Raw genomic sequence first — 26,103 nt, forward strand, 5'->3', positions numbered from 1 at the left:
TTAAATGATAATAAAACTCATAGATACATTATATATCTGTAAAAAAAATAATTGCTGAGTCAGCTATTCTGCAGACTCTGCATTCTAACATAACCTGATAGAAGTAAATTTTACTGTCTGTTTAGGAATGGTACTGGGAGATTTTTAGTAGAAAAAGATCAGTGGTAATAATAAGGAAAAATTCATAGCATTCCTCAAAATTTGATATAATTTGTTGGTTTTCTAGGTTCTTTGTTTGGTCAGTGGCTCCTAGCTAGCATTTAAAAAACAGGAAGCAACAAAAATTAAATGAGCTTATTATTTTTCAAAAGATATTGAAAAGACAAAGAAAAGATAGGCTAATGAATAAAAGAAAATTCACAGAAAACACATGTCCAACAAAAAATTTGTGAGTAGAACATATAAAAAATGCTTATAACTTGGTAAGAATAAGTGACATAATTTTAAACAACCAAAATGCCAATTGATAACATTTTAATAAAAAAACAAAATGGGATGACTAGCAAATATATAAGGGATACTTATAGAATCCTTAAGGATTTCTTAATACAAGAATTATAGAAATAAGAAGTAAAGTCACAATGAGATGAACATTTCTATCAATTACTAGAGTACTACATAGGGATGAGAGGCAGAGGGACTCCTCTTTTGTTGGTATGCCAATTGCATTGTGTGAGCCATTCTAGGATTTCTTACACATTGACTATGAATCTTTCAAATGACCTAGCTGCTTCATTCCTAGTTACTGAACCCAGAGAAATGGAAGCATACATGGATACTAACTTATAGCTTTAAATTTTTAAACAATTGAACCACAATCACTACATAGAAAATAATACTTTTAAGCCAGTTTCTCACCAAATAGACCAGTACTTCAAAAGATAGTTAAAATTTTAATATTATTTTATTTCATAAGAGAGGAGACCAGAATGATACACTCATCACTTATTTTCTTTTTTTAAAAATATTTTTATTTTTTATATTCTTTGTTTACATTCCAAATGATTTCCCCTTTCCCGGATCCCCCCTCCTCATATGTCCCATAAATCTTCTTCTCTCCAAGCAGTCTCCAATCACATCCCTCCTTTTTCTTTGTACTTATATTCCCCTCCAATGCTAGAGCAATCCTTTCCAGGATCAGGACCCTCTCCATACTTCTTCATGGGAGTCATTTGTTATGCGATTTGTGCCTTGGGTATTCAGAGCTTCTGGTCTAATTAATATCCACTTATCAGAGATTGCATTCTATATGTATTCTTTTGTGATGGGGTTACTTCACTTAGGATGATATTTTCCAGATCAAACCATTTGCCTAAAAATTTTGCGAATTCATTGTTTCTAATTGCTGAGTAGTATTCCATTGTGTAAATATACCACATTTTCTGTATCCATTCCTCCTTTGAGAGACATCTGGGTTCTTTCCAGCTTCTGGCTATTATAAATATGGCTGCTATGAACATAATGGAGCATGTGTCTTTATTACATGCTGGGGAATCCTTTGGGTATATGCCCAGGAGAGGTATAGCAGGGTCCTCCGGAAGTGTCATGTCCTGTTTTCTGAGGAACCGCCAGACTGATTTCCAAAGTGGTTGTACCATCTTTCAGCCCCACCAGCAGTGGAGGAGTGTTCCTCTTTCTCCACATCCTTGCCAACACCTGCTGTCTCCTGAGTTTTCGACCTTAGCCATTCTGACTGGTGTAAGGTGAAATCTCAGGGTTGTTTTGATTTGCATTTCCCTAATGACTAATGATGTTGAGCACTTCTTAAGGTGCCTCTCGGCCATCCGAATTTCTTCAGGTGAAAATTCTTTGTTTAGATCTGTACCCCATTTTTTAATAGGGTTATTTGGTTCCCTGGGGTCTAACTTCTTGAGTTCTTTGTATATATTGGATATTAGCCCTCTATCAGATGTAGGGTTGGTGAATATCCTTTCCCAATTTGTTGGTTGCAGTTTTATCCTTTTAACAGTATCCTTTGCCTTACAGAAACTTTGTAATTTTATGAGGTCCCATTTGTCAATTCTTGATCTTAGAGCATAAGCTATTGGTGTTCTGTTCAGGAACTTTTCCCCTGTGCCCATGTCCTCAAGGGTTTTCCCCAGTTTCTTTTCTATTAGTTTCAATGTGTCTGGTATTACATGGAGGTCCTTGATCCACTTGGAGTGGAGTTTAGTATATGGAGATAAGAGTGGATCAATTCGATGGTTGCCGTTTTGTCCTTTTAACAGTGTCCTTTGCCTTACAGAAACTTTGTAATTTTATGAGGTCCCATTTGTCAATTCTTGATCTTAGAGCATAAGTTTTTAGTGATCTGTTCAGAAACTTTTCCCCTGTGCCCATGTCCTCAAGGGTCTTCCCCAGTTTCTTTTCTATTAGTTTCAGTGTGTCTGGTTTTACATGGAGGTCCTTGATCCACTTGGAGTGAAGTTTACTACATGGAGATAAGAATGGATCAATTCGCATTCTCCTGCATGCTGACCACCAATTGAACCAGCACCATTTGTTGAAAAGGTTATCTTTTATCCACTGGATGTTTCCAGCTCCTTTGTCGAAGATCAAGTGACTATAGGTGTGTGGATTCATTTCTGGGTCTTCTATTCTATTCCATTGGTCCACTTGTCTGTCACTGTGCCAATACCATGCAGTTTTTAACACTATTGCTCTGTAGTATTGCTTGAAGTCAGGGATACTGATTGCCCCAGAATTTCTTTTGTTGTTGAGAATAGTTTTAGCTATCCTGGGTTTCTTGTTATTCCAGATGAATTTGAGAATTGCTTTTTCTAACTCTGTGAAGAACTGAGTTGGGATTTTGATGGGGATTGCGTTGAATCTGTAGATTGCTTTTGGCAAGATGGCCATTTTAACTATATTAATCCTGCAGATCCACGAGCATGGCAGATTCTTCCATTTTCTGAGGTCTTCTTTGATTTCCTTCTTCAGAGACCTGAAGTTCTTGTCATATAGATCTTTCACTTGTTTGGTTAGAGTCACACCAAGATATTTTATATTGTTTGTGGCTATTGTGAAGGGTGTCATTTCCCTAACTTCTTTCTCAGCCTGCTTATCCTTTGAGTATAGGAAGGCAACTGATTTGCTTGAGTTGATTATATAACCAGCCACTTTGCTGGTCTATTTCTCACTAAATAGACCAGTACTTCAAAAGATTGTTAAAATTTTAATATTATTTTATTTCATAAGAGAGGAGACCAGAATGATACACTCATCACTTATTTTCTAAAAATATTGGCAATAAGAGAAAATCATTCTAGACAATCCTGAGCATTGGATTTATGAAAATACTATGAAACACTAAAGTGTAATTTTGCACAATTCTAATAAATTGACAAAAATAAAATAATATTGAGAAAAATAGACTAATCCCATGGTGTTATTTCAAGAAATCGTTCTAAGACATTCAAACTTGGGTTTCAGGAGCATTTCATAAAAACAAAGGTCAACATTAGGCAGCCTTATGTGAAGTGTGTGTTATAGAGCCATGTGCCATCTTTGGCCTCACTTGTCCTTGCTGTCATTCAGGTTGATGGTGGTCACATGATTCTGTGCCTTCTGGGATTCTCATACTACAGTATTCATATTTGATGAACCAGATCTCTCATTGGTCACTTCCACTTCTTGAAACATTTTCCAATAGGTCAAATGTTCTTATTCATGCTGCTATTGTTTACCTTTATACTTAAGAATGTTAAAAGCACCGAGGTGTAAAAAAAAATGAAGACAATATTGAACACATGAAGCAGTCTTGAGGAACTGACACAAAGAAAGCAAATTTGGAGGGAAACGGCTGATAGAGGGTTCCATTAATTTTTTACCCCCATTCCCAGGCTGCAAAGCCGATTTCCATGTCAAGATCACCACAGACCTTCACCCAAGTTGCCTCTGGCTTGGCTCTGCTCTTAAATAGGTTACTATCTTTCCAGTCTTAAAATCTGCACATGTTCTTCACTGTGCTACAGCTACAGAAAGAAGATGATGGTGTGCCCTAAATGGACTGCAGCTGTTACTGCAGTTTGTGGCTGCTGAGGTAGGGAGGGACACTTTTCTTTGGCCTCTGGAAGGTTCCCTGTGCTCCAGTAGGTTGTCCCACCCCCATGGGCAGCATTAATTAGACTCATCAGGTTATTGTTTATAAAATGAGAGATAAAATGTGAAGTTATATGGGAGATAGATTTGGGGGTTTCTAGGAGGAGCTAGACCCTAGAGAACAGTCATGAACAAAATTCTTTCTATCCATGTTTATAGTTTTTTTAAGGCTAAATAAAAATATTTAATATTACTCTCCTCTGTATAAATGTGGTTGCTTTGACAGTTTGGATATGATACTTTAGGTCAGGTTAACAATGGAAACTATCTAAGAAATTTATTCTTTTCCTTTTCTGCTATTCATATGCTATATTAAGTGGTGTCGTTCATAACTCAATTGACAGCGAGAAAATCAGCTGCTCTAGAAACATGAAGCCTTTGCCCAATAATTCTTCCCATATATTTTAGGAACATAAATAATTGAGGCTTAAAAGGAATGCTATCTTTGCTCTGTTTCAAAAGAACAAAGAATGAGTATCTTTTCTACTTCTTAAAAAGTCCTTTACATCATAGATCAAATCACTTACCTTTGAAGAAGCCAATATTAATATTTCCTTTTCATCTTATAGCGCTTATGCAGCAGTTCAGATGGCTTCCACACATCTGCAACTTAGATGTAAATCCTCGATGTTCTTTAAAGTTGTGACGCCAACCATTTCTGCTTTAAAAACTATACAAAGGCACATCAAATGAGCAGCTTGCCCTAAATCATCGTTTTAATCAGCTGATGACAGGTTAAATCATTGGAAAGAGAACTTGATGTTCAGTGCTTATTAGAGTAGTAGACATGCTCCCAGTCATGCTTAAAAATTATGTCTCTTAGCTATACCCAGAAAGTCTCAGCAGTGTGGCTGCCCAAAAGTGAGCAGAAGAAGCATGACACCAAGGAACATGCCAAACTTCATAGGCAAAAGCCATCAGGCCTCACAGCGACACAAAGACCTGGGTAAAGCTGATGCTGGGAGAGGTGGCTCAACACTGGGCGACCACACCAATGGCTTGCCCAGTGCCAAACATACCGTCCTTAAAACATACTGACTAATAGCATTATATGGACTGAGCAGGTTATATTTAGGAATGCATGTGTGTGATGGTATTGTGTATGTGTGTGTGTGTGTGTGTGTGTGTGATGTGTTTATACAATCAAATAATGCATGCAATAACAAGAATAAAAAGGAAGTCACAAAACTGGAAGAATGTGCAGAAGGGTATGTGGCAGTGTTTGGAGTAAAGATAAGGGAAAGATATTGCAATTATATTATAATGTAAAAAAGGCAAAAACAACTACAATGAGAAAAAAAAAAACAAAACTTCACCTAGGGGACCACAGGATGGCTCAGTGGCTGCTGCCCATCCCAACAACCAGTTTGAATATAGCTGGGGAGACAAATAAAGGCTGGCTTTATTCTGTACAGCTGGACCGACTTGCTCTGCTTTTCCCCAGTGACGTCGGTAGAGCAAGGTTTGTTAGCATTTAGCACTGCCCATTCGGCAGTAATAATCTTTCTAAGTTTGACAGGATTGAAGTAATTTCAAATTGTTTTAGAGGCTCACTTTCAATTCGTGTTTAAATTGCCTCATATGAAGCATGTAAAACACTTGTTTCAATGAGAATGTGACGCTCACATTTAGTATTTACACAATATGAAATAAATCATGTCAGAATTAATAAGGTCTAATTCTATTAATGTCAAAAAAGATTAACACAGGTTCTCTCTTCTAAGCAGACTTACCCGGTTCCCTCTGAATTATTCTTGACAGTGTTAAAATTAGACTAAGCCTACAAATAAAATAGGCCAGCATATAAATTGGAGTAATAAATTAGGACATTGTGTAAATAAAGAAAAGTATCTGTGGCATTAAGCTACATTAGATTGAAACCATTGGAATGTTTGTCATCAGTAGCATCCTACAATCCTTCTGATAAGTATCTTCTGATAATTCTGCAAATCACTGCGTGGAGCTTGGTTCTTGATTGTGCATTTTAGTGAGTATGATGCTTATATTGGGACATTAAAATCTTAACAATAATTAAGAGAGGCTGTGGCACAGGACATGGGCATGATTTAATAGTGCAAACAAAATGTATTTTGCCTGTCAGGGGTGATCCGTGTGATCAGAAGTAGCCAAGAGCACACCTTAAACCCAGAAATTTGTAGAGTGAGCAAAACTGCTCTCACACGCTTTACCTTGAATTATCATCTTTTTTTTTTTTTTAAATCTCCACATCTTTCCATTCACTTCCCTGCAGAGGTGATGACTCAGGGGACGCCATGCCTCTAGGAAGAGGGAAAATAAGATGTCTGTTTAATTTAACCTTTTGCTGAACTTTTTCTATCAAATCATGAAAAGGAATTGCTTTCGCATGCACAAATGTGCTATTCTTTTAAAACACTCTTAGCATTCCCATTGGGAGCCAATGATACCGCTCCTGTATCTTAGAATGTAAAATGCAGCTCCAGCTGAGAAGATGAGGAGGGAAGGAGAGGAGCTGAAGCTACGATTTACAACCTCGCCATGATTTTAGAGGACAGAGAATGTGATGAAGGTTATTATAAAGATATCACCTATTATCACATTGCTAAAATGCTTTTAAATTGATTCATCACAGGCTAGATTGTGAGGTTTCATGTAAATGTATTAATTTCCATAAGATACATTTTAATTTGAAAAAATGGGCTTGTTTTGATGATGAATTGTAAGTTGTTTTCTTATTCTTTTTCAAATCTCATGGGACTTAAAGTATTCAGTTGAAAGGAACAACATGGGAAATATACACATTATTAGAACAGTAAGTTGTTTGTTTTTATATTTTCATCATGTATATGTAATTGGTACATATATATATGATATATCTCACTTGCTTCTTATTTATCGTGTATTTAAAGTTTAAAATAATTCATTGTGAGAGAAAACCAAGTTGATGAGGTTAGAGAAATACTATTTACAAAGCAATGTTAACTGGGAAGCATGTATTAAATGCTTGTCAGTCATTTACTCTAAGTACATTACCTCTCTAGGCCTATAAATGAAATGAAATTTATACATGACATTAGTAATGCTTTCACTAAAGCAATAATCTAATATGACATATGTAATTTGAGGTATATGAATGAGTGAGAACAATTAATAAAAATACTAAAGTAGCTCCATGTTAAACACCAGTCCCTGAAAGCCACCATGGTAGCAGAGATGCATGGCTCAAGAACTTTCATTAAAATAGAGTTCCAGACCAAGAAAGGAGATGGCTGTTCAGTATATGAAGCTCTCCCAAGGAGGTATCTTGTGTCTACAAAAAAAATGTTTCCCAAATTTATTTCTGAACATGAAAAAATTAAATCTGCATAGTAGTATTTATAAAGAGGGAAACTTTAGGATAATAAATCTGCATAGTAGTATTTATAAAGAGGGAAACTTTAGGATAATCTTCTATACACATACTTTTAAATATGTGTATAGAAGAGAGTTGTGACGTGTACATGTATGACTATACAGACACTTGCATATGATGATGTGGAAGCCTCACATTGGCACTGAGGGTCTTCATCTATTATTTTACATCTTACTCCTTTTTTAAAAAAATCCCCATTTCTTTTTTAATTGAATATAATCTTCATTTATATTTCTTTTTTTATTCCATATATTCTTTGTTTACATTTCAAATGATTTCCCCTTTCGTGGATCCCCACTCCCATAAGCTTTCTTCCCTCCATAAGTTCCATAAGCCCTATTCCCTCCCCCTGTTTCCCAATCCACCCCTTCCTACTTCCCTTTTCTAGTATTCCCCTATACTGCTGCACTGAGCCTTTCCAGGACCAGGGGCCTCTCCTTCCTTATTCTTGGACTTCATTTGATATGTGAATTGTGTCTTGGGTATTCCAAGCTTCTAGGCTAATGTACACTTAACAGTGAGTGCATACCATGAGTGTTTTTTTGTGATTGGGTTATCTCACTTAGGATGATATTCTCCAGTTCCATCCATTTGTCTAAGAATTTCATGAATTCATTGTCTTTAAAGGCTGAATAGTATTCCATTGTATAGATATACCACATTTTCTGTATCCATTCCTCTGCTGAAGGACATCTGGGTTCTTTCCAGCTTCTGGCTATTATAAATAGGGCTGCTATGAACATAGTGAAGCATGTATCCTTATTACATGCTCGTGAATCCTCTGGGTATATGCCCAGGAGTGGTATAATGGGATCCTCCAGTAGTATCATTCCCAGTTTTCTGAGGAACCACTAGTTAACATGGCCTCTCACTGAAACTAAAGCTCACTGATTGATTAAACTTCCCAAGAATGCCCTATCATCCTCCGGTATCTGCCTTATGGTTGACATTACAAGTGTGTGCTATCATATCCAGCTTTTGATATGCTGTTAGGGAGCTCAACTCATGGCCTTATATTTGCTCAGAGAGAAATTCACTCACTGATCATTCCCTGGTCTCTAATATTGATTTTAACACTAAGAAATATTATAGAAAGGATGGTTAATCCTTAATATATAATTAGCTAGTAATTGAAAGTATACTTTTTAAGATATTGCTGTTGCATTATGTAAATCAAATCTACATATACTAAATGAAAATGGGAATGGGGATAAAAGTCATTATATTGAGAAGAATATTAATGTGTTTTTAACGCAGAATTTATATCAAGGTCAAATTGTTAAATTAAATGTAACTTGCAACCTTCTCCTTCTGCAGAGAAATTCACATATAAATATATATGGGAACATGAGCACAAAGCATATATAGGTACATGACCAGAAAAGATGAAACATGCATGCATCAGCAGAATATACAGCACACGAACAGTTTCAAGGTCAACCGCTGAAAGGATTAATATTCCATAAGGCTCAGTATTTCCAATCAGGGACAGTTTCTGAGAGGGGTAAGGGTCACCAAAACAGGGTGTGGGGTTCACTTAACTCCTGCTTAAGTAAAAATCATTTTAGCCTCTGTGGCTTCTAAACATCCCTTTATGAGTTAGCAGATGCAGATGTATGTAATAAGATATGTCCATGGACTCTTTGTTCTTCCAAGCAGTTGCAGATAGCCAGGGAATTAGGTAGGTCTGGATGCTGTTAGGGATCACAGCACATACAGCTGATTGGTCACACTGCTGGCTGCTAAGCTGCATGGCTCAGCAGACTAAATCTGACTATACCTCATAGCTAGTCTTCTAAAGTAGCAGTGAAGAAATCATGATCCAATTCACAAACACATTTCACATTTAAAATATATAATTACTGAAGCAAGTTTCAATTCTGAAGCCATAGTGGACATTAGAAGAAACTGTATCAGAGTGTAGACATTAGAAATTGTGACTCACTGGAAACTGTTAATGTATCAGAAAGATTCTAATTACATAAAAATTTCTTGCCTTATATTAACTGCCCAAGCCTTACACATATACATGTATGAGGATGTCCATCTGCATGGACATCCATGTGGGCAACCACACTTACATTATTAAAAACATTAGCCAAAGTTATTCTTAAATGTTCTCTAGTTATAAATATTCCTGTGTAACACACGTCTTTGCATGTGCACTAATCTACTCTGAATAGGAGAAGACTCAAAGATGTCTATAAAGATCCCCATGTGAAAAGAATAAGACTCATACATACACCATTCTAAATAACTTTAAGGCAAGTACATTAAGCAATTCAAGTTTAAAATCATGACAGGTTACTAGCAAAGTTTTGTTTTTCATTTTTAATTAACAAACGTTGTTATGGGACAAAGAATTGAAGGCCTATGGGGAACTTTTGAAGGAATTGTGTAATATCATATAAGAGGGGGCAGAAGGAATGTGAAAGGAAAGGTATAGAGAGACATGCAGCCAAAGATGTGGTCCACATGTGACATAGCTGTTGCACCCACAAACTCACTGCAGTTGTGACTATCTGTACAAGCTGACATAAGATTCGACCCAACTGTATGTCATCACAGTGGTGGTAGGGCAATGGCACTTAATGGCTGTTAAAAGAGGATTTGTAATTTTCCTCATTGGTGTAGTCAGTTGTCTTTGTGTAGTAAGAAAAAAAATGTAGCCAGTGGTGAGTAAAGTTGTCCTTCCTCCAGGAAGTATACTCCCATGCACACTTGGGCAAGTAAGTCTAACTTAAGTGGGCTTCACACAGAACATGCAGCTAGAAGGGTCAGGTTGTTGGGAGGAATGGATCAGCAGGACAATGAGAATTGGTGGATGGAAGGAAGAAAACAACTCATTAAATAAATTATTAAATTTCTATACAACAAGAAGGCTTTAAAAATGTATTCTTATATAATGCATTATTTAAGGGACTAAAAAAGAACATATTGAATGGGATAGAATGGAAAGATGTTTCAAATTCACACACTCATCTATATCTGTCTCTGTCTCTATATGTATATCATCTCTTTCTATCTCTATCTCTATATAATCTATTTATATATGTGTGTGTGTCTATCTCATCTATCTCTATCTTTATCAATATCTTTATCTCTATGACTTTCTTAGAATTAAAGAAAATATATTGAGTATTTGCAAAAGCAAAAGTTCATATCAACATAGCAATATGCAACTAAAATCATTAATTGCATAATAAGATTTTTTCCTACCTTATTGGCATGTTTCCAATACTCTGACAGAGAGCACAAAGTTTCTTTATACTAAAAAAAGATAATTTTAACAAAGGAACTAATGTCAATGGTAACTGCAAGGGTGATATTGAACAAATGGAAGTTGAAAGCTGAAGAAACCTACATTGGGATCTATGTTAGACTTTGAAACTGAAAATTTAGTAAAAGGAACCTGACAAATCTAAATAAATAAAAAATGGTTTTATTTTTAATCTGAGAATATGATTTCCTACAGATTCAAAATCAGTAAAAATTCTCTCAACAAATCTTAAAAAATTTAAATGTAAGGTGCTTTGTGAAACTCATAGAATCTCCATTAAAATGTCCCCTGAATTTTTGTTGGTTTTGGTTGTTAAAATGCCCAAGAAAGCAAAGTGGACTTCCTTCAATAAAAAGAATGTTACTAGAAGCTAAGGATAAAACTCTTACCGCTTTTTGGGAACAACTCAGGGCTTTCTTGATTGGTTGCCCTAAGGCCCATGTGGGATGTGCATCTAAGAGTTTTATTTCTACTTTCTCTTCCCCCATGGCTAATTTTAACTATTCTACAACCAACAACTGCTCCTAGGATGTAGCATACTGGGAAGAGAACAGTATACTTCTCCAAATTATTGCTGAGTTTGACTGTTGTTTTTGCCAAGAAGTTTGACAGTCTTTGGTTCTTAGGTGGTCTGACACAGAAAGAGCACCTCTAACTGTCTGCCACATACATATTTCTTATGTGCAACTAATTCATAAAGAAGATATGAATTGAGTCTTTAGCTTGCAACAAGTCTCACAGCTAATAGTTCAAAACAAATATCCACAGAAAGGCACAGGCTGTATCAGTGAAATAGTGGTGCCTGTATTAGTGCACAAGTGTGAGAATGTTTTATTATTGTTGTAAGTCAATTTAATGGTTCCTTTTGTAGCTGATCATGACATGAGCAAAGGAATCTTTTTTCCCCCACTTTTAAGTTCTAATGTGGCTTTTGTTATGAAATGAAAAAGAAAACATTAACTACAAAGCTATTACATGAATTTAAGGAGAGATGGAAAAGTGTCTGGGTTGAAGTGTTGACAGCATGAGAGCATACCATAGTTTTAATGCCACTTAATGAGCTTTATGCAAAACTAAGTTTAAGCAGAGGTCAATGCTGCCCATTCCTGAGTAGCTAGGAGCCAAAGTATCTCTGTGTTCTCCATCATCTGGATTGACTAAGACTATTTTCATTATGCAAATCCAAAATGTTTTGATTTGGTAATGCAAATTTGGACAACCTCCCTGGTCCTCCTGTATTCCATTTTCAAGACACTTTTAAACACCACTCTGTGCTAGATAAATGGTGTGTAGACACCACACAATGGCCAGTGTCTAAGGAATGGAGCAAGGCCTATTGAAAGAATTTTGCTTCTGGCAGTTTGATAGAATTTGTCCTAAGAGCTGCATGAGTTTTGTAAGTCAGGGGTTGCAGTAAAGGGTTTCAACCCACTCTGTACCCACCACCTTCCTCTCCTACCTCTTATGTAAGAGTTCATCCATCTGAGCAAGGTTGAAGAACATTGGAACAATGTTTGGAAGTAGATACACTCTCTATTAAGTTTCTAAGTCGAAATTTTGTTGCCAAATTAAATTAGCAGCAATAGTGTTGACATGTATGTTCTCTGTAATTAATTAGACAGAATGTTTCATGCATGGACTCGAGTGTGCAAGTGTGTGTGTGTGAGTCAAGTCCAGATCTCAGCCAACCCAAGCTATACTGGCTACTCTTAGAACTATGGTTAAGAGATGAATTGGTCAAAAAAATCATAGATCTCTGAGAAAATTATGGTAATCCTTGAAGAGAAAGAAGGACAAAGGGAAACTGAATGTTCCCTTTTCTGTATAGTAGAAATATTTAAGTAGTTATTAAGAAGTTCAAGCAATAAAAATGAATGGAGAAATTAAAGGTCTTAATATAGATATCTGGGAATTTTAGTAGAAACACAGGACTTTATTTTTCAATACCAAATGATTAACTCCCAAAATAATTGATCTAGTTATTCTGATTGGAGAAATTTAGAAATCTGTAAGGTAAGAAGTCTGATTTCAGATTGCCTGAGGCAGTGCTTATGCCCACTAGTCAGTGTAAGGACCAGTGTCAACCGAGCTGTCCACTGGGGATCCTGAAACCTCAAACTTGTGTGTATAAAATGAACAGCATGGAAGAGTTTAGGAAACATTTTTTTTCTGTGACATGCCATATATTGTGACTTAAAACCCATTGGTAAAACTAATGGTGAGCTAATTGAGGCAGCAATTCAGTTGTGAAAACAGAAGTATATGATGTTTTGAGACTGTGAAGAATAGTTGAGGAAAATCATAATATTAAACTAGATTATGGAAAGAAAAGTTTCTTCCTTTTCGCTGAATATATTCTAGCATAAATAGCATATCTGCTTTCGAAACATGTCCTCCAGTATTGTAAAACATAAAGCATTCAAACTCATCAGTCAGACAATATTGATTGGACATGCCAACAGAATTCCCCATTCCTGTATGCCTTTGTTAACATGAATAAAGGCAGAACATCTACTGTATAGAAACAAATTATGCATAATAATTCTGTGAGGACAGCAGGGTGAGTCTTAGAAAAATCCTGAAGAACAATCTAATGTGGACTGTTGAGATTATAAACATAAAATGTACCAGTGGAAAGTCTAATAATAACTTTCTACTTGGCATTAATAGAAACTGTCCTTATGGATGCAGAAGATAATATTTCAAAGCTCTAAATAAGCTCACATGTTGGTGGGTAACAGATGTTATAGTGGGGATGGGGATGATTTTGTAATAAATGGAAAAATCCTATATAGAACATGTTCCATTTTCCATGTTCCATCCACCTAACACTTAATGCTTGGCTTGAGAAGGATCAATATGTACCTACACATAGATTATGCTCTCTATCTTGCATTATGTTTTCAGGGTATATGGTCATCACCTTGCTTGGATGACTACCACACTAAGACTAGTAGATGGAAAGTTTAAAACAAAAACACATTTGATATTTCAGTGGTGTATGGAAATTGTCAAGGCAAATAATTAACTATCCTACGTTGGTGTACTGGCTAATATTGTGTGTTAACTTGACACAAACTGGAATTATCACAGAGAGAGGAACTTCACTTGAAGAAATGCCTCCATGATATCTAGCTGTAAGGAATTTTCTCAGTTAGTTATCAAGAGTGGGAAGGCTCGTTGTGGGTGGTGCCATCCCTAGTTCTGAATTCTATAAGAAAGCAAGCTGAGCAAGCCAGGGGAAGCAATCCAGTAAGTGGATTGCTTCATGGCCTCTTCTTCATGGCCTCTGCATCAGCTCTTGCTTCCTGACCTGCTTGAGTTCCAATCCTGACTTCCTTTGGTAAAGAACAGAAATGTGGACATGTAAGCTGAATAAACTCTTTCCTCCCCAACTTGCTTTTTCGTCATTATATTTTGTGCATGAATAGAAACCCTGACTAAGACAGTTGCATTTTTAGCAGCCTAAAGCAGTTGATAATGGTGGAGTGGAGGCAGAATAATGATAGAAAGCTACAAAGGTAGGTCTCTACATGATTCATAGTTCTACACAATTCTTTGAGGTGATGTAAGGATAAATTAAATGAATGTGTGTTGGTGCACTTTAAGACCTCCCGTGAAAACCAGAAGGCAATTTAGTTTAAGAAGATATCTCAGTGTTTTTGATTGAGGTAGATATGGAAGGTGAGTGATTTGGGGGAACTACAGCAACACACAGATGGATTGAATTAACAAACTGTCCTTGGGTAACTTCTGAAACACAGAACGCCAACGAGAAATTGAAAATGAAACTTTTTGATGGAAAGGGATTTACTATTATTTACTAATGGCTCCAGGAGGCTATGAAAAGATTCTGAAAAAAAATAGATACTCTTGGAAAGATATTTTTCACACTTACAAAAGCTCAAATTATTGAAGAACTAGAAGAGAGGCCCTCCATTAACTTATGCCAAATTATATTTATTTGTGTGGTATCTACACATTCTGTAGTGGATATGAAAGGCAGTCAAAAGACAACTTGTTAGAGTCAGTTCCATGTGGACTCTAGAAGTGGAACTTGGGTTTTCAGTCTCTATATTAAGCATTTCTATAATGCTGAGTCATTGTATAAAGATCTTAAGTTCCAGTTTTTCAGATGAAGATATCCATGGTTTTCTTAACTCTCACAACCGGTAATCAATACATTTTATTTAAAGTTGGTAGAATAGTAGCATGATGGCTGATTCATGTATTTTTAGGAATGTATTGACATACTCAACATGGGAGAAAGCAATGTATGATCAATGATATTTAATATTCAGTAAAGTCACTTAATTGTAAATTAAAATATTTGATAAAATATATTTAATATTACTATTGAATTTACTCTTTTTAACTCTGTGAGATTGAAAAGAGGAAGCAAGGAGGGCAGTGATAGATTTACATCATCTCAACTAACTTTTATTTTACTTACTGCATTGTTTAGATTTGCACTCCATAGTCCATGCCAACCTGTGACTAAACATATAGCTCTGGTTGTCTTTGAACTCATAGAAAGCTCCCTGCAGTAGCTCTTTTTTTAATTGGATACTTTGTTTGCATTTCAAATGTTACCTACTTTCCTGGTTTCCCCTCTGCAAACCCCTAACCCATCCCCTATTTCCCTGATTCTATGAGGGTGCTCCCCCACCCACCCACCCACCCACCCACCCACTCCTACCTCATAGCCCTAGCTACACTGGGGTATCAAGACTTCACAGGACCAAGGGCCTCCCCTCCCATTGATGCCAGATATGACCCCCTCAGCTCCTTCAGTCATTCCCCTAGCTTCTCCATAGGGGTTTTTGTGCTTAGTTTGATGGTTGGTTGTAAACATTCTTGTCTGTATGGTCAGGATCTGGCAGAGCCTCTCTGGAGACAGCCATATCAGGTTCCTGTCAGCAAGTACTTCTTGGCATCCACAATAGCATCAGGTTTCTTGTCTGCAAGTGGAATGGATCCCCAGGTGGGACAGTCTGTGAATGGCCTATCCTTCAGTCTCTGTTTCACTCTTTGTCCCTGTTTTTCTTTTAGACAGAGGAATTCTGGGTTGAAATTTTGGTGCTGGGTAGGTGGCCCTATCCCTCAACCAAGGGGCCATACCTAACCTCTGGATACAGTCTCAATAGGTTTCCCTCTCCTTTGTGAGGTAGTTCAGCTAATGTCATCCCTGTGGGGTCCTGGAAGGCTCTTGTGTTCCTGGCATCTGAGACTTTCTTGTTGCTACCCCAGTTCCACATGCCCCATTGCTATACACCTCTGTTCAATTTCCTGACCCTCTGTTTATCTCCTCCATCTCCTCCTATACCTGATTCTGCCCCTCTTTTGCCTCTCCTCTCCTCTCCTCCCAAGTCCTTCCCACCCTTTACTTCCCTTGTTTATATTGTTGCCCCCTTCTAAGTAGTACTTAAGCATCCACTCTTTGGCATTCCTTCTTCTTAAACTTCATGTGGTCTATGAGTTGTAGTGGGGTATTCCACACTCTTTATATGGTCAATTTTGGAGAAGGTAGTATGAGGTGTTGAGAAAATGGTATATATCTTCTTTTTGTTTTAGGATTAAATGTTCTATAGACATATCCATTAGGTTCACAACTTCTGTTAGTTTCACTGTGTCTCTGTTAAGCTTCTATTTCCTTGATCTGTCCATTGATGAGAGAGGGGTATTGAAGTCTCCTACTATTCTGTGAGGTGCAATGTGTGCTTTGAGCTTTAGTAAAGTTTCTTTTATGAATGTGGGTGCCCTTGCATTTGGTGCATAGACGTTCAGAACTGAGAGTTCATCTTGGTAATTTTTTTTCCTTTGATGAGTATGAAGTGACCTTCCTTATCTTTTTTTGATAACATTTGGTTGAAAGTCAATTTTATGCAATATTAGAAAGGCTACTCCAGCTTGTTTTTGGGGGACTGTTTGCATGGAAAATTGTTTTTCAGCCTTATACTCTGAGATAGTGTCTGTCTTTCTCACTGAGGTGTGCTTCCTGTATGCAAAAAAAAAAAATCTGGGTCCTGTTTATCTATCCAATCGGTTAGTCATTTTATTGGGGGAATTGAAACAATGATTAAAATATCATCCTAAATGAGGTAACCCAATCACAAAATAATACACATGGAATGCAATCTCTGATAAGTGGATATTAATTAGCCCAGAAGCCCTGAATACCCAAGGCACAAATCTCATAACAAATGACTCCCATGAAGAAGTATGGAGAGGGTCCTGATCCTGGAAAGGATTGATCTAGCATTGGAGGGGAATATAAGGACAGAAAAAAGAAGGGAAGTGATTGGAGAATGTATGGAGAGAAGAAGGTTTATGGGACATATGGGGAGGGGTGATGCAGGAAAGGGGAAATCATTTGGAATGTAAACAAAGAATATCAAAAATAAAAATATTAAAAAAATGCAAAATACATAAAAAAGAAATATTAAGGAAAAATGATTGTAGTTTCATGATATTTTTGTTGTTAGAGTAGAATTATGTTTGTGTGGCTATCTTTTGGATTTGTTGAAAGATGATTATTTTCCTGCTTTTTCTATGGTGTAGTTTCCCTCCTTGTGTTGGAGTTTTCCATCTATTATCTTTTGTAGGGCTGGATTTGTGGAGAGATATTGTATAAATTTGGTTTTGCCATGGGATGTCTTGGCTTTTCCATCTATGTTAATTGAATGTTTTGCTGGATATAATAACCTGGGCTGCCATTGCCATTTATGTTCTCTTAGGGTCTGTATGACATTGGCCCAGGATTTTCAAACTTACATAGTCTCTGGTGAGAAGTTTGTGTAATTCAGATAGGTCTGCCTTTATATGTTACTTGACCTTTTTCCCTTACTGCTTTTAATATTCTTTCTTTATTTAGTGCATTTGGTGTTTTGATTATTATGTGATGGGAAAAATTTCTTTTCTAGTCCAACCTTTAGGTTTCTTGTATGTTCATGGGATCTCTTTCTTTAGATTATGGAGTTTTCTTCTACAATTTTTTGAAGGTATTTACTGGCCCTTTAAGTTGAGAATCTTCACTCTCTTCTATACCTATTATCCTTAGATATAGTCTTCTCAATGAATCCTGGATTTCCTGGATGTTTTGGGTGAGTAGCTTTTTGCATTTTGCCTTTTCTTTGACTGTTGTGTCAATGTTTTCTATGGTATCTTCTGCACTTGAAATTCTCTCTTCTATTTCTTGTATTCTGTTGGTGATACTTTTGTCTATAACTCTTGATCTCTTTCCTAGGTTTTCTATCTCCAGGGTTGTCTCCCTTTATGATTTCTTCATGGTTTCTCTTTCCTTGTTTAGATCCTGGATAATGTTTTTCAGTTCTTTCACCTGTTTGGATGTGTTTTCCTGTAATTCTTTAGGGGGATTTTTGGTGCTTCCTTTTCTACCTTTTACCTCTTTACCTTCTACCTTCTACATTTTCACCTGTACTCTCCTTTATTTCTTTAAGGGAGTTAGTTATGTCCTTCTTAAAGTCCTCTATCATCACCATGAGATATAATTTTAAATCAGAGACTTGCTTTTCCCATGTGTTGGGGTATCCAGGACTTGATGTGGTGGGAGAACTGGGTTCTGATGCCAAGTAGCCTTGGTTTCTGTTGCTGATGTTCTTTGTTTTCTCTTCTTTTTTTTTTTTTTTTTTTTTTTTTGTTACTGGGCTACTTGGCTTAAACAGGCTACTTGGTCACACAAGCAATGTGTCCCTTACATTATCTAACACTGCTGACTATCTCACTAACACCCATCTTATTGCCTTAATTAATGTGTCCCGAGAATAATCTGGACTAATTCAATGCTTATTTATGATACCATACTTTTTGAGGCGGGATCTTGCTATGGAGTTCTGCTTGGCCTGTAGATCGCTGTGTAGAGCAGGCTTACGTTGAACTCCAGGTGATGGCCTTGAATTTCTGTCTATGCCAACAAGTTCCTGGGATTATAGGCATGCTTGGCTGATACTACTTTTTTTATTTGATATAATCTTTATTTACATTTCAAGTGATTTTCCCTTTCCTGGACCACCACTTCCCAAAAGTCCCATAAGCCCTCCTCCCTTCCCCTACTCCCCAATCCAACCCTTCCCAGAATTCCTGTTCTGGTATTCCTCTTCACTGCTCCATTAAGTTTTTCCAGGACTGGGGGCAACTGCTTTCTTCTTCTTGGGCATCATTTGATATGTGCATTGTGTCTTGAGTATTCCAAGCTTCTAGGCTAATATCCATTTATCAGTGAGTGCATACCATGAGTGCTCTTTGAGACTGGGTTTCCTCACTTAGGATGATGTTCTCCAGATCCATCCAATTGTCTAAGAATTTCATGAATTCATTGTTTCTAATGGCTGAATAGTACTCCATTGTGTATATATACCACATTTTCTGTATCCATTCCTCTGTTGAGGGACATCTGGGTTCTTTCCAGCTTCTGGCTATTATAAATAGGGCTGCTATGAACATAGTGCAGCATGTACCCTTATTTCATGCTCGGTAATCCTCTAGGTATATGCCCAGGAGTGGTATAGTGGGGTCCTCTGCAAATATCATTCCCAGTTTTCTGAGGAACCGCCAGACTGATTTCCAGAGTGGTAGTACCAGCTTGCAACCCCACCAGCAGTGGAAGAGTGCTCCTCTTTCTCCATATCCTCCCCAGCACCTGTTTTCTCCTGACTTTTTGATCTTAGCCATTCTGAATGGTGTGTGGTACAATCTCAGGGTTGTTTTGATTTGCATTTCTCTGATTACTAAGGATGTTGAACATTTCTTTAAGTGGGTCTCAACCATTTGATATTCCTTAGGTGAAAATTCTTTGTTTAGCTCTGTACCCCATTTTTAAGGGGGATATTTGACTCTCTGGAGTCTACGTTCTTGAGTTCTTTATATATCTTGAATATAAGCCCTCTGTCGGATGTAGTGTTGGTAAAGATCTTTTCCCAATTTGTTGGTTGTCATTTTGTCCTTTTGACAATGTCCTTTGCCTTACAGAAACTTTGCAGTTTTATGAGGCCCTATTTGTCAATTCTTGATCTTAGAGCATAAGCTATTGGTATTCTGTTGAGGAAATTTCCCCCTGTGTCCATGTCCTCAAGAATCTTCCCCAGTTTCTTTTCTATTAGTTTCAGTGTGTCTGGTCTTATGTTGAGGTTCTTGATCCACTTGGACTTGAGCTTAGTACAAGGAGAAAAGAATGGATCAATTCGCATTTTTTGCATGCTGACCTCCAGTTGAACCAGCACCATTTGTTGAAGAGGCTATCTTTTTTCCACTGGATGTTTTCCTCTCCTTTATTAAAGATCAAGTGACCATAATTCTGTGGTTTCATTTCTGGATCTTCAATTCTATTCCATTGATCTACTTGCCTGTCACTGTACTAATACCATGCAGTTTTTAACACAATTGCTCTGTAGTACTGCTTGAGGTCAGGGATACTGTTTCCCCCAGAAGTTCTTTTACTGTTGAGAACAGTTTTAGCTATCCTGTGTTTTTTGTTATTCCCGATGAATTTGAGAATTGCTCTTTCTAAGTCTATGAAGAATTGAGTTGGGATTTTGATGGAGATTGCATTGATTCAGTAGATTGCTTTTGGCAAGATGGCTATTTTTACTATATTAATGCTGCCAATCCAAGAGCAAGGAAGATTTTTCTATCTTCTGAGGTCTTCTTCAATTTCTTTCTTCAAAGACTTGAAGTTCCTGTCATACAGATCTTTCAGTTGTTTGGATAGAGTTACACCAAGATACTTTATGCTGTTTGCAGCTATTGTGAAGGGGGTCATTTCCCTAATTTCTTTCTCAGCCTGTTTATCCTTTGAGTATAGGAAGGCTACTGATTTGCTTGAGTTAATTTTATAACCAGCCACCTTGCTGAAGTTATTTATCAGCTGTAGGAGTTCTCTGATTTATTTTTTTGTCTCACTTAAGTATACTATCATATTATCTGCAAATAGTGATAGTTTGACTACTTCCTTTCCAGTTGGTATCCCTTTGACCTCCTTGTATTGTCTAATTGCTCTAGCTAGAACGTCAAGTACCATATTGAATAAATATGGAGAGAGAGGGAAGCCTTGTCTAGTCCCTGATTTTAGTGGGATTGCTTCAAGTTTCTCTCCATTTAATATGATGTTGGCTACTGGTTTGCTGTATATTGTTTTTATTATGTTTAGGTATGGGCCTTGAATTCCTGTACTTTCCAAAACCTTTAACACGAACAAATGCTGAATTTTATCAAATGGTTTTCAGCATCTAATGAAATGATCATGTGGTTTTTTTTTTTTTTTGAGTTTGTTTATGTAGTAGATTACATTGATGTGTTCCCGTATATTGAACTATCCCTGCATCCCTGGGATGAAGCCTACTTGATCGTGGTGAATGATTGTTTTGATGTGTTCTTGGATTGGTTTGGTAAGAATTTTATTGAAGATTTTTGCACCAATATTCATAAGGGAAATTGGTCTAAGGTTCTCTTTTTTTGGTGGATCTTTGTGTGGTTTTGGTATCAGCGAATTTGTGGCTTCATAGAATGAGTTGGGTAATGCTTCTTCTATTTCTATTTTGTGGAATATTTTGAAGAGTATTGGCATAAGGTCTCCTTTGAAGATCTGATAGAATTCTGCACTAAAACCATCTAGTCCTGTGCTTTATTTGGTTCGGAGACTGTCAATGACCACTTCTATTTCTTTAGGGGTCATGGGTCCATTTATATGGGCTATCTGATCCTGATTAAATTTTGGTAATTGATATCTGTCTAGGAAATTGTCTATTTCCTCCAGATTTTCCAGTTTTGTTGAGTATAGGCTTTTGTAGTAGGATATGATAATTTTTTTTGATTTCCTCAGATTCTGTTGTTGTATCACCCTTTTCATTTCTAATTTTGTTAATTTGGGTACTGTCTCTGTGCCCTGTGGCTAGTCTGGCTATAGGTTTATCTATCTTGTTGATCTTCTCAAAGAACCAGCTTCTACCTTTGGTGATTCTTTGTATAGTTCTTTTTGTTTCAACTTGGTTGATTTCAGCCCTGGGTTTCATGATTTCCTGCCTTCTACTCCTCTTGGGTGTATTAGCTTCTTTTTGTTCTAAAGCTTTCAGGTTTTCTGTTAATCTGCTTATGTATGCTCTCTCCAGCTTCTTTTTGTAGGCACTCAGAGTTAGGAACTTTCTTCTTAGCACTGCTTTCATTGTGTCCCATAAGTTTGGGTATGTTGTGCCTTCATTTTCATTAAGTTGTAAAAAGTCTTTGATTTTTTTTTCTTATTTCTTCCTTTACCAAGGTATCATTGAGTAGAGAATTGTTAAGCTTCCATGTGTATGTGGGCTTTTTGTTGTTTTTGTTGCTACTGAAGATGACCCTTATTCCATAGTGATCTGATAGGAGGCATGTAATTAGTTGAATCATCTTATATCTGTTGACGTCTGTTTTGTGTCCAATTATATGGCCAATTTTTGGAGAAGGCACCATGTGATGCTTAGAAGAAGGTATACCCTTTTGATTTAGGATGAAATGTTCTATAGATATCTATTAAGTTCATTTAGTCCAAAAATTCTGTTAGTTTCACTGTGACTCTGTTTAGTTTGAGTTTCCCTGATCTGTGCATTGGAGATAGTGGGGTGTTTAAGTCCCCCACAATTATTGTGTGGGGTGCAATGTATGCTTTAAGCTTTAGTAAGGCTTCCATTTGGGGCATAGATATTCAAAATTGAGAGTTCTTCCTGGTAGGTTTTTCTTTTGATGAGTACAAAGTGGCGTTCTGTATCTTTTTGATGACTTTTGGTTGAAAGTCTATTTTATTGGATTTTAGAATGGCTACTCCATCTTGTTTCCTGGAACCATTTGCTTGGATAACTGTTTTCCAGTCTTTTACTTTTAGGTAGTGTTTGCCTTTGACACTGAGATGCGTTTCCTGTATGCCACAAAATGTTGGGTCTTGTTTATGAATCCAGTCTGTTAGTCTATGTCTTTTTTATTGGGGAATTAAGTCCATTGATGTTAAGAGATATTAAGGAATAGTGATTCTTGCTTCCTACTGTTTTTGATGTAATTTTTATGTTTGTGTGGTTATCTTCTTTTGGGTTTGATAAAAAGAGATTAATTTCTTGCTTTTTCTTGTGTGTAGTTTCCCTTTGTTGGTGTTTTCCAGTCATTATCTTTTGAAGGGCTGGGTTTGTGGAAAGATACTGTGTAAATTTGTTTTTGTCATGAAAAAACCTTGGTTTCTCCATTTATGGTAATTGAAAGATTTGCTGGATATAGCAGTTTGGGTTGGGATTTGTGTTCCCTTAGGGTCTGCATGACATCTGCCCAGGCTCTTCTGGCTTTCATAGTCTCTGGTGAGAAATCCGTTGTAATTCTGATAGGTCTACGTCTATATGTTACTTGACCTTTTTCCCCTTACTGCTCTTAATATCCTTTCTTTGTTTAGTACATTTGGTGTTTTAATTATTATATGACAGGATGAATTTCTTTTCTGGTCGAATCTATTTGGAGTTCTGTAGGCTTTTTGTATGTTTATGGGCATATCTTTCTTTAGGTTAGGAAAGTTTTCTTCTATAATTTTCTTGAAGACATTTACTGGCCCTTTCAGTTGGAGATCTTCACTCTCTTCTATGCCTATAATCCTTAGGTTTGGATTTCTTATTTTGTTCTGGATTTCCTGGATATTTTGGGTCAGGAACCTTTTGCATTTTTCATTTTCTTTGACTATTGTATCAATGCTTTCTATGATATCTTCTGCATCTGAGATTCTCTCTTCCATCTCTTGTATTCTGTTGTTGATGCTTGGATCCTTGACTCCTGACTTCTTTTCTAGGTTTTCTATGTCCTGAGTTGTCTCCCTTTGTGATTTAGTTATTGTTTCTACCTCCTTCTTTAGATCCTGGATGGCTTTGTTTAATTTCTTCACCTTTTTGTTGTGTTTTCCCTTAGTTCTTCAAGGGCTTCTTGCTATTTAGATGTGTTCTCTTGTATTTCTTTAAGGGAGTTATTTATGTCCTTCTTGAATCCCTCCATGATGCCCTCCATCAGCATCATGGCCTGTGATTTTAAATCCAAGTCTTGCTTTCCTGGTGTGTTGGGTTATCCAGGACTTGCTGCTGTGGGAGAATGGGTTCGGATGGTCCCATATTGCCTTGATTTCTGTTGGCAACGTTCCCAAATTTGCCTTTTGCCATCAGGTTATCACTGGTGTTCATTGGGCCTGCTGTCACTGGCAGGAGCTTGCCCCTCCTGTTTGTGTACCTGTAGGCCTATCTTGGCAGCTTCACGTGAGCTGCTTTCTTCTGACACAAATTGCTGTGGTGCTGAAGAGTTCCTGGGTGCAGGGGGAGTCCTGGTCTGATGTGTCCCAAGTTATCTTCTACTCTCGTGGAACCTGCCTACCAATCTGTTGCACAGTCACAGAAGCAAAGATGGCAGCCGAGACCCACTCTCTTATAGTTGTATTTGGTTATGCACATCTGTGGCCCTGATCAGCTCTGGATGCAGGCTGTGCAGGCAGATCCTCAGCTCTGCAGGACCAGACTCACCTGTGCAAGCTGCCTCTTCCTAGCTGGCCTCTGGGTGTATAACTGGCTTCCTGCACTGCTTGGAAATGAGGAGCTGTGGCTAAGTCTGTTCCTGATCCAGAGGCGGAGACTGGAAGGCTCTTGCCAGAGGCCTCTGGACTGGATCCTACGCTCTTCAGGACTGGACTTACCAGTGCAATCTGCCTCTTCCTAGATGGCCTCTGGGTGTATAGTTGGCTTCTTGCACTGCCTGGAGATGGGGCGCCCTGGCTGAGGCTTTTCCACATCCACTGATGTTCTTGCCCTTGTCTCTCACCATCTGCTTATCTGTGGTGTTAGCTGGTCTTTCTGTCTCTGTCTGTGGCTTGTCCCTCCTATAAGCCTGTATATCAGCACTCCTTGTAGACCAGCTTTCTCTGGGAAAATTTTGGGTATAGTGAGCTGTGTTACAGGGTCAGTTCTGGGCACAGATAGAAACTGGAAAGATCCTGCTCCCAGCTGTTTCTTAATTTATGTGTCCTGATGGCTCTGGGCAGGTGCCTCTTAGGCCAGAAATTCGAGCAGAAGTGATGGTCTCACCTGTGTTGTCCATCAGGTTTGTCAGCACTTCTAAGAGACAAGCTCTCTCCATCAGGATTTGAGTATGGAGAGCTATGGTACAGGGTCAGCTCTGGGTCCGAGATGGAAACCTGGTTTTCCTTTCTTATTCCTCTTAGTAAAAAGGCTTCTCTAGATAATGTTATAATCTGAGTCTGCATCGTATCTTGAATGAATCTGATTTTTGAGATGCCTCCAAGTGAGACACTGAGATGCATATTGATGCAAAAGCCAGAGGTTTATTTTCAGGTGCATAGTGGGTCCCTTAAGGTGAGTGACTAAAAGGCAACTCTAAGTCCCTGGAGGGTTTCTAACAAGTCTTCCTTCTGTGATTTTTCTTCTCTTACTGCCATTTACATCTTTTAGTTTCATACTGTCCACCATCTTGTATCTGTCAGCCAAGTGCCCTGCCATAGCTTCTTGAGTGCTGGGATTATACAGATAAGCCATCACACAGCTTGGCATAAAATCTTGGTGACTTCTTAATTCTTTGGGACAACACTAAATTATGAGGACTTATTATTGCCCTAAGCTCATTAAACTTCAATGTAGTCATGAAAGGCAACTAGACATATCCACGATATGGAACAGTCAACTAAGTGGAATTCTCCATTATTTATAATCTGGAAATAAATATACCAAAGGATTGTAAACAAATTAATATAAAGGATTAGACATTCATTATGGGGAAAAATGTATATGACTCCACAAACAGCAGAACAAAACTTTCCAGAGGGAACAAACACGGACAGAAGATGTTGTTTTGCCATATGCTTTACTTGTGAGGTGCTTACTGTAGCACTAGTGAAGTGGTTTTCTTTCTCTGGAGTCTATTCAGGGAAGCTCACTTGATAGAGCATGAGGATAAGTTTTCTTATCACGTGTTAAAAAACAAGGAATGGAAAAGATACACTATAATGATATTTAATGCATGCCCACATTTCTTCCTAGATTTGCATTAATATATACCAAAAGAGTCAATTTCTTCTATTCTTTAATGATTCAAATTCTACATAAACCTAAAGACAGTTTCACTTTGCTCTCTGTTCCCTGAGACCTAGTTTTATTTTAATATAGATCATGGAATAACTCAAAATCATCAAGAATATTTGCTGCCATTTTAAAAGCATTAATTAATGTCATTTGACCTACATCATCCCAATATTTTTTAGACAACTGTTGGGATAGTGCCAACATTGTTTCAAAACATTTTTGCTAGAAATGTCATGTTTCCT

The sequence above is a fragment of the Apodemus sylvaticus genome, chromosome 14, assembly GCF_947179515.1.
Source record: "Apodemus sylvaticus chromosome 14, mApoSyl1.1, whole genome shotgun sequence".
Classification (NCBI taxonomy): domain Eukaryota; kingdom Metazoa; phylum Chordata; class Mammalia; order Rodentia; family Muridae; genus Apodemus; species Apodemus sylvaticus.